This window comes from Parasteatoda tepidariorum, chromosome 3, assembly GCF_043381705.1.
Source record: "Parasteatoda tepidariorum isolate YZ-2023 chromosome 3, CAS_Ptep_4.0, whole genome shotgun sequence".
Lineage (NCBI taxonomy): Eukaryota > Metazoa > Arthropoda > Arachnida > Araneae > Theridiidae > Parasteatoda > Parasteatoda tepidariorum.
The window spans coordinates 39,428,125-39,439,095 of record NC_092206.1 but is presented as its reverse complement, the minus strand read 5'-3'; the positions used below and the strand labels follow the sequence as shown (position 1 = coordinate 39,439,095).

Genomic DNA, 10,971 nt, shown 5'->3' with positions numbered 1-10,971 from the left:
AAAAATCGAGAAAAGTACACATGTTTTTCAAAATTCTATAACTTCGTCAAAAAAAATCAAATCGATTTGAAATTTTGAGGGCTTACATAGAACTGTTCAAATAACTATTTTCTATTAACAGAAAGTACAAAAAATATTTTTTGCAAGTTTGGCAAGTGTTCAAACTTAACAACTTTTTTCACCATAAAAACAATCCGTGATGAAAAGCTGGATTCAGTTCGCAAAAAACAAAGTATTGCAATTTGATCATATGTAACTAACAGTAGAGGATTCACTTCAGAACATATCAAATTTTCATGCCATTTGAATGATTTTTCGCAGTTCTATGAACATTTGAATTTAGGCCTTTTCTTTGCAGATTTAAAAATTTTCGCAAACTTTTGACCGGTAGTGTATCACGGACAATTTTTAATGCGTAATTAAAAGAAAATATTTATTCTACGTCTGTGTGCCCTATGTTATGACTTACACTGTTATCACTTACAATTTCATACATTTGTAAAGACGTAATATTTTTTAATTGTTGTAGAAACCAATGACGTATGAAATTCGTGCTCTATTATATAAGCTGCTCAGAATCAATAAAATTCCTATTTGGCTAATATCAATTATTTTCAAAGCAACTAAATGTGTAGAAACATAATATTGCTTGCAACATACTAGGAAATAATTTTTGAAGTTGTACTGCGGATGAAATAATCTGAAATAAAGAAATAAACAACCAAAAAACAGGAGTATTTTATGCAAGTTGTTTTTGAATAAATTACTATAAATCAAACTTATAAAGAGGAAAAATGTACCACTCTAGATAACTTTCGATCTAACAATTGTATCTTCCCGCTCCAGGACTCACTCTTCATAGTTCAACAAGATGACCTCAAACATGCCAATTTTTTAGTATAGACGATATTTTAAGTTACTAATTGAGACACAAAAGTATATTTTCTCTGAATAAATATACCTGTTTTTCAATGAATTTGATTTTCCAACTCTCCAAAGTTCAGATTTAATTTCAATTTTCACTTATTTCTCTATATCCATAGAGCTTCTTAAGTGAACTAAAATTTTTTCACGCAATTATAAAATTCGTTTGTCTAAAGATAATTCTGTGCAAAATGGAACTTTAAATAAATATTTGTGATTTTTTACTATATTTTGTTATCTTATTTAATAATTTTTAATTGTAAAATATAGCAATTTTTTTAATTATTTTGAAGAATGCAATTTTAAACAGCAAATACAAAAGAGCAAAATAAGTCGAATAGTTCCTGAGAAACAAAATTTTAAAAGTACGACTTTTTTTAAAAAATTCGATTACTTGAACCATTAAGATTGTGATCGAGAACATGAAAATCCGATCATTAGATCAAGGTTGATCCATTTATTTATTTGGGCACAGCACATTTAACCTATTTTAATTTATTTTTTATAAAGAAAGCAATAGTTAAAAAAAACTGAGAAATATATGAAAAATATTTTAGGCAATTGTTTATCAATGTAATTTTTTGTGAAGAAATTCTTCCGTACTCTACAAAAAAGTAATTAAGATAAGAAAATTTTGTCCAATAGCTGTAGCTTCAACTATTAGTAGCTACGACTTGGATAACCCTCCTTTTAAATTCGTTTCGTTCAAACTTGCTCGCTAATTAGTTTTTGCATATTAACGCATATTTTTCAAGCAGACCGATAAGCAAAGATAAATAAAATAAATCAATAACGTAATACTAAATCATATTTTGTTGGAATATTTCAAAAACTTGAACATAAAATAATTTACTTATTGTAAGTAAAAGTTCATACACTTAAAAAAAATTCAGATCAAATTGCGGTAAAAATACCGTCATTCAGGGTACAGGTATTTTTTACCTTAAAATCTATTTTCAATGGAATATGCAGCGGAACAAAAAATATTTGTGTTGAGCAATCAATGCTACAGTTTTTAACTAAAACTAATATTTTGAGATAGCAGTAAATTTTTCATTTAATATTTTTAGTTTTATAAAATATAGGAAATAGCTGGAGCGTTGATACACGGAGAAAAAAATACTCTTAAAATTAGCATATTATATAGTTCAGGGATTTTACTTTAATTATTACTGTAAAAGTTACAGTATATCAGACTTTTTGTTCCATGATATGTTCTAGTAAAAATGGATTTCATGGTAAAGAGTAACCAAACCTCTGAGTGCCGGTACTGTATACCATGATTTGAACTGCAATTTTTTACAGTGTAAATTATTGGTTTCTGAGGGAGTCATATCACAAAATCATTTTCTGTAGCTTATAATAAGAATATTAAAAATGATTAAAAAAATAACTCACTTAATGTAAATAAAGAGTATCAAAATTAAAAATGACTACAAAAAAAGTATTCACACACAAATTTTAACTGTTAGGATAAGGTTAAAACTAGTTGCAAGAGTAAGTAGAAATTCTGAAGTACTGTGACTGCAAATTACTGAAACCTCTCGTATAGAACTTTTTCTACTGCTATTGTGTGCTCCGTTTCAGCAAAATATTTCAAGTGTGTTTTTATTTTAAAAAATTATAATATAAATATACGGTTTTGAATAACTATTATAAAACTATTGCTTGTCTATACAATTAGGTAAGCACAAACCATGATGAAGCCTTTAGATGAATATGCATTTCAATCTGAAGCCCAACAAATATAAGTAATATAAATATTTTTCTTATTTTCTTTAATGATTTTACAATTTTAGTATTATTTTTATTGGTTTTTATGAACTTCTTTTTCTATTATGGGTTTTGTTACTTAAATTTTCTAATTATTATTTTTCTTAGTGTGTTTTTCTCATGGATGGCAACACTGCAAATAAATTTGACATTTTTACCAATTATTTTATACAATAAAGCGAAATGCACATGCATTATTTTTAATCTTCTTAGTGAATTTTATTAACTGTTAGTTTAGACAATTTAATTTAAACACATTTTTTATTTTTTTTTATTTTATATCGGTAAATTTGTCTTCTACTCTTTTACAATTACATTATTTTTTTTGTTTTTTTGAGACATAATCACAATACAAAGAGTTATTTTTAACTTAGGATAAACTATTTTTTATTTCAAAATATCGCTCGTAAAACAATGCATCCTGAGGTTGAACCTAGAATCTTTAGACTTATTCCATCAAGTATATATGTAAACAAAATATAGCAGGGTAAATATAATAATTTTTGCTTGAAAATCGCAAATAAAACTTTTTTAATGATTAGAAAGCATTTACGAGCGTAAAACAACATATATAACGTAATACATGCTGTTCTTCAAATATTTCATAGCTTTGATTGCATTTAAAAGTCCAGACTCCATAATCAAAGTCTTTAGAGGAAGGCAAAGTTGCATTTTAGCATATTTATTTAGAAACAAAATTGCGGACATTAGCTGTAGATTTTTATTCAAATTTTTATTTAAATTATTATTTCTCTTTCAGACATCATGCTTTTCATTGATATTTGAAACAAAGTTCAAATTTTGTGATTGGACTACATGATTTTTATTTCCTACATACTGGAATAAATTTAAAGCTATTTTGAATGCCTAGTTTTTTTTTGATGCAACATTATATTCAAACTTCTATCCTGTTATCATTCATCATTTTAAGGCCTTTCATGTCAAATGCAGAATTTCCCCCGTCTTTTGTGCTGTCTGAACTATAGAATATATTTTAAAGAAAGAAATTATATTTAAATCTCTTATTATCTCGAAATCAACGAAAATAGGAAATTCTTGAAATAACTAACTTTTCATCCTTGTTTGCGCATAACATTCTAAAATAATTTTCAGTTTTTTCTTATATGTAGACATGATAAAGAAAACTTTGAAATGAATAAATGTAAGAACTAAAACTCTTATAAATCTAACAACTAAAATATGCATGCATTCATAAATTATTTACAAAATTCTCTATTTTTATTGGATTTTATATATGTTGGCATATATGGTATTCATTCCCTTAATAAACAGATAAAACACAATTATTGAGCCGTATATTTCTTTCCTCTGTGTTCTATACTATAGAATCTGTTTTAAAGAGAAATTATATTTATAATTCCTTTCGCTTCCAGTTATATGAGAATATATATAAATTCCTAATTTGATTTTTATCTTTTTACCTATTTTCCTGGAAAATAATTTTGTTTCTATATTTTCTTAAAAGTGATTCAATAAAGGAAACTTTAATAAGGCGGCAAAATATTTGAACTAAAGATTTCATAAATCGAAACATCTTTATTAAGCACCGGTAGTTAAAATATGCATCTGTGTTACAAATTTTCTCGAGAAAAAAACGGTTAAATAACAATTTATTTAATTATAATTTTACCATATTCAAACAAAATAGTCAAATAACCGTAAATAAGATGGTAATCAAACTGTGAACTATGAGAAATACCGTTTATTAACTGCTTTCACCGAATGCGATTAAACAACTAGAGTTTTATCTCACCAACTAAGCTACCCGATGCCATAACTAACCTTTATCTCCAAGACGGATTCGAAAGAAAAATCTATTAGTTTGAATAAAATTAAATAAATAATTACTTAAAATAAAATCTATTAGTAGCTAAATCTATTAGAATCTAAGTTTGGGGAATAAAGTGAGCACTGTTATACTCAAAGAAAGTCGGAATATTGTGTGCTGCCCCATTATTTGCTTTTAGCTGTATGTACTGGAGCATTTCCTTGGAATACTATTTCATCTTTTGCAAATAATAATTTCCATTTTTTTTTTAGTTCAACTTTTTTATTATTAATTATTTTTCGATAGGACAATTTACTATTTTAACAAGCATTTCAGCTTCAATATGAGAAAAAACAGGGATACAGAAAGAAAAGAATTTCCATACAATGCTCTAAATTTCACAATTTGAGAAATGTAGCTTAATTTTTTTAATTTATGGAAAATTTAAATTAATTTTTTTTCTTCGAATTAAATTAAAGAAAATTTATCAATTAATTTAAGGAAAATTTATTAATTAATTTAAAGAAAATGTATTTTTTAATTTATAGAATGGTTTTTTTGTAGAACATCATACGATTAGTTACAGACTTATTAACCATTCCACAGTATTTAAGACAGAATCATAGGCCATACTCCATTTGATCTACTGTGTAAGGAAAAACAATATCAATACAAAAATTAATATTTATTCTGATTCCCTATCTGGATTGCAAGCCCTTACTAATACAGTCCCCTAAGAATAGCTTATAGAAATGATTAAAAATATATACATTGGATTAAGGCTCATGTGGGCTACGAGGGCAATGAGGAGGCTGACAGACAGGCCACACTCGCATGTCAAAAGCCTATAACATACCCAGACGATATACCCTCAAAAAGATTTGTTAGAACTCTATTAATGAAACAGAAACTTCAACTCTGGCAACAAAAATGGGATAACAGCTTAACTAAAGGCCAAAATACCCGTCATTTAATTCCAACTACAGATACTAGAAAAATATACTCCAATTTCTATATAAACCAGTTCTTAACAACCTATGAAACCCAGAGTAGTTATCAGGCTAGGATGTTCAAGAAATTACCGAATTATAAACACTGCTCTAATTACGACGACCTAGAATACATGTTTATAGTCTGCCGGGCTTACCAGGATTTACGTTCAGCCTATTTTCCCAAGCAGATTTATTTTTCAGATCTGCAACGCAACTGGAAGGAAACAAAAATTAGTGAGGGCATAGAGAAAATTATTAAACGACACTTTGAAAGCAGTATAAAAGAGATTGACTAGCACCTATGGTCACTAATAACTCGATCATGACTCTCATCTGTGCAGAACTTATCAGCCACTAGTTTTTAGGACCAATCAATAGCAACCTACTTGGGACTTTCAATATCACGGTATTCATCAGTTACTATATATCATTCTTGTCATTATTCATCTTTTTTCGATCAGGAGCCTATTTCGCCAGACTTCCATTTTTCTGGAGGACAGGCCTGCAGCTTCCTGCATCTCCACGATTTCCAAACGAGTATTCTGACAATTTGGCATTCAAGAAGAAATGATGTTTTAAACAAGTTTTCTGCTCTTTGAACTATCTATATAAAACAGCTCATGTGCTTCGCCAACGCTTCGATTTCAAACCGCCTCTTGGCGGTGAAACTTTATTTCCTTAAACTTAGGAGCTGATGTGAGCGGGCAGGATGAGGCAGAATGAACTCGACCACTTTTGCATTAAGCAATTTCAGTCGAACTGAAACCGTTGAGTGCTCCCCTCCTTAATGGACATAACGAACTAAAACTATGAAGCAGATTCTTAAGTCTTGTTCTCATGAAGGGAGATCACAAAACATGAACTCACAATTTGGACTATATATTCTACATAAATTCTCCATCATCACCCCATTTGAAATATCTCGTATTGAAAGCCTTTTGAACATTTTTTCTTCTGTAAATTATAACAGGATTTTCTTTTTGTTGCATTGAAGGCTTCTTTACTTCTGTACGGGAGAATGAGTGTATAATCGAAAGCATCTCTACTTCTGACTTCTGATTCAAATCTGCTTGTTTTAATTTCATCTCTCCTTGGATTCTACTTTGAGAGGGAGGGCGTTTCGGTCTGTGACAGTTTCTACGACGTTTCTGTTTACCTTTCTCAATGTTTCTGTAATTTGATGTTATTTTACAAGTCAGAGACTAACTGTTTCTGTTTGTCTTTTTCTATCATGTTGCAAATAAATCTCTGCGGCCTTCTAGTCTTGGGGAGGGGCAATGGGGGGCAGATGATGCTCAGAGCGCGCAGTACCTTGACTCCCTTTTTAAATTATAAGCATCTTTTGATACCTTTTTACACCTTTTCTTGCACCTTGTGCATCACAGCTATAGTTACCCCTAGACTAAATCACGGGTCAGTCTGACGACCGACAGTGTTACAATCATTTTACGTTTTTTCAGTCATTTACTTTTTGGTTCTTTTCTCTTACTGAAGCAGCTGCGAGGGGACATTTTGGGCCACCAGTATTCCGTGGATGCCACCTACTGGGTCAGGACAGGGTTAGCCCTAGTTTAATTTATAGAAATCTACACTTTTATTAAATCCATTGCTACTTTTTACTCAATTTGATCGCTGAAAATTAATTTCTGACATTATTATAACAAATTTGTGAAAGTCAAAGTAAAAACTATCCTAAAAATAGAGAATATTATTTTAATTTAAATAAAATAAGGATTAACTTTTTATAAACCTACTTTTGCTTTGCAAAATATTTAGTTCGATATGAATATCAGTCCTTTTTTTTTTAAATTGCAACTAAAAATATAAAACAAAGAGAAAAAAATTTCTCTTTTTTTTTTATTTCTTTTAAGTCTTCTTCTCATTCCTGCTGAGGTTGCAAACCACAGTAATATTTATGAGAACAACTGAATAAATATAATTTTCGAGAGAATGTATTTGAGCTCTCAAGTGGAACTTCTAGTTTTTATTCTTCTTTTTGAAGAGCAGGGTAACGTTATTTATCAAAACTTGCTTACCTGGGAACCAACGAAGATCGCAAACTTGGGTATCATGAATAATAGATAAGCCTAGAAGAAGTTTTTCGTCATATAAGTTTGAAATTAAATATAAAACCGAAAAAGTAGGTTTTAGGGCAAGAATATAAGTTACTTTTCTTTCTTTAAGAAAAAGTAGCTGAATTTGAAAATCCGAAAATATTATACGTAATTGTTAGCAAAAAAGATTTTTAGATATGCAAGGCTAAATATATATGTATCTAATATATATGTCTAAAAATGAAATAAAAACATAAATAATAGTAATTTTTCTGATTTCTTTATTTTGCGACTATAATTAATAACCTGCATTAATTTTACAATAGATTATTCATAGCTATTAAAAAAAAGTTTATTACTTCTTATTTTAAATGTAAACAATGCTTGATAAAATATTTTTGCCTGGGAAAGTAAATAATATACTCAAGCACATAAAAACAATAAAGTGACATGCTTATTCAGCTCGAATTGAGAGAAAGCAAAAGATTGCATCTATCACTCATAGGTCAATTCAAAAGTAAAGGCCCTTTCAGATTCATTGTCATTTGTAAATAAAATAATATTTATAGATTGAATAATTATAAATATTATTTTATTTACATATTATAATATTCATAATATTATAATATTTATAATTGAAATAAATTTATAGAATCATTACTTTAAATGATTTATATTAATACTACAAGGTTATTAAATAACAAAATTGTTGCCCTTAAACGTTAATTTTCGAATTGAAGCATTTTGTATTAATTATCACCTTGAATATACATCTCTTATCTATCCCTACTATGCTGCATGCAAATTTTCTTTCGTTCGTAACAGAGTTTGGAGTTCCTTCAAACACACATACCGATATTAAATTCAGTGTACTAAAAACATGTTTATTTCATTTGTTCATGTTCATTTTCATATTCATGTTCATTTTAAAGCTCTTTTGATCTTAGAAACCGATAAAACTAGCATGGTGCTAGTTCTGGTGATTAAGGTGGATGTTCTAACTGTGGTATGAAGTACTTGACTAAAAATGTCTTGTCAGACAATTCAGAATGAACTGAAACGTTGTCTAAATGGAGAACTCATGACTTATTCTTCCACAATTTAATGTAAAGTTTGTCTTACTCATTCTTTGTCAGCTCTTATAGTTTAAAAAACCTCCTGACTAATTAACCATCGGTCAGAATAAATTAGATTACCAGCTCTTTTTTACGTTTTTGGTGTTTCGGAACAAAAATCTGATATACCGTATTTTTGACAGTAATAATTACAGCAAAATTACTGAATCACAATAACATTATTGTTAAAATTGCGGTATGATATTTTATGGTAAAACTAGATTTTTATGGTAAAAATGGATTTACGGATGATACATACAAAGCGCCGGTACTTAATACCGTGATTTGATCTGGAATTTTTTACAGTGCAGTAGCCTTTTTTCCATGTTTCATGTGAAATCCCATGATGATTCGTTGTTCAAATATTACACACATCATTATTTTTTCGGCATAACAAAATAATAGTTTTTATACAAACGAACACCACGGCCAGGGAACATTGTTTACAGACACAAGTGAAGCACATTCGAAAAAAACGGCTTCATACTACGTAACTATCGTTTGTTTAGCTTAGGCATATACATATTTCTTCCGTGGACCCATTATTTAATAGCCACATGTCGGGTAATGCCGTAACTAACTTAGTTTAGTTTAGGCAAGAGAACAGTTTTTTGGAGTTTGAACCAAAGCTTGGAAATTTTATGCATGAAGAAATAGATGCTCAGCAATTGAACAGATCATTCATTTTTATTCTCTGAAAAAGAACAAATTGAACAGATTAATAGAATAAAATAGGGTTATGGAACACATCGTTTCAATAATTTATCGAAAATGTAAAACATGCGAACAACTTTTCTCTGTTCTTTTGCAGAACAACTATACTTTAGAAGGATGTTGTACAATTCTCATGGGATAAAAATATGACGCGACGTAATGTGTTTTATAACATCAATTTATGAGTAAACTGAGTATTACAACGTAACCTATTTTATTATTTATAATTAAACCAATTCATAATTTGTATGCATATATGTAAGTTTTGTATAGGTAGTTTTTGTATATAGAGTTTTTGCATGTGTATTTTTGTATACATTGTTTGTGTTTGCGTACGTAATTTAAATTTGTATTTGAACTTGGTCTTTTTATACATAATTTACAGTATGTATAAAAAGACATATGTATTTTTATATAAGTAGTTTAATAGAAATAGTTTGCTTCTGTAGTTTGTAGTTTTAAATGCAATTTATATTTGTATAAGTAGTTTGTGTTAGTATTTGAAGTTAATAAAAATTAGTTAACTTCGTGCAGTGAACTTTGCATTTCTTACATAAAATTACAATTTTCATTGGCATCTAAGCCTTTTTAATAGAAAACAAGCATAGCTCTATGAATTTAATCTCATTGATTCATGATCAACTTTATAACAAAGATAAATATTGTAACATACATGTAGCTGCGCATGATTGTTCTATATTGCAGAATAAGGACTGCAACTTTACTAGTCTCCTAATTTCCGTATTATGTTTATTATAAGGACGCATTTTCTTTCCTATTATAAAAGACTAAAAGATTGCAGATGGTAAGAGATGCTTTAAATAAGTTTTATCAAGTTATATCCATGTGAGCAATGGACTTAAGACACAAACAATTCCACGTTAAACATGTACTAAAATGAGTAAAAACAATGAATAAAATACATGAATAAAAACAATGGTTTTAATGAAATATATAGTTTTGTGAAACATATAAATTTCTAAGAAAGTTACTGAAAATAATCAGCTAATCAATATTACTAATACTGAAATTAAATGTAGCAGTTTATATTTATTTAAATAAAGCAATTCGCTGATTCGACAGAATCATCACTTATGAAATGCCGTGAATTATTTGCACACAAATAAAACGTCTCTCTTAATGACTTAAGATACATAAATCGCGTGGATTCTTTTCCTCATTTTGACCGTTAGCAAATAAGCAGAGTGAGATGTCTTCAAAATGCATTTAATGATACAGATCAAAGGAGTCGGAAACACATTATGACTTCATTACATGCTACGTTCTCTTGATTAAAAGTCAAAGTCAGAAAAGTCTTTTTTCAAGAGAAATTCGAAGGGGCGGAGAATAAGGGAGAAAATTTAGGTCGTTAATCAAAAGATGGATGGCTCATTAGCCCCAGGTTTGCGACAGTAAGAAGAGATTGATTTCCTCCGACGTTTCTTTCCTTTTAAACCAAATCTTTTGTATTTAAAGCTGATACACAAAAACAATAGTTTTTTTAAATAAAAAAACATCGCATAGCATTTGTAGTTGGTAGAAAATTTTGTGATATATTACTGCTATAATAAATAACAGTTGGTTTCTCTTCAGTTTTCAAATAAAAATTT

The 10,971-nt window shown here is 28.8% G+C and overlaps 1 long non-coding RNA gene across 1 annotated transcript in view; it reads left to right on the top strand.

Annotated features, from left to right (window-relative positions):
* Window positions 1-9,667, top strand: part of LOC139425215 (uncharacterized) — a 29,452-nt gene extending 19,785 nt beyond the window's left edge. Inside the window, exons 2-3 of the long non-coding RNA XR_011636492.1 lie at window positions 2,609-2,675; window positions 8,480-9,667. This is a non-coding gene — a long non-coding RNA (uncharacterized lncRNA). The remainder of the gene's footprint in view (window positions 1-2,608; window positions 2,676-8,479) is intronic.
* The last annotated feature ends 1,304 nt before the right edge of the window (window positions 9,668-10,971 follow it).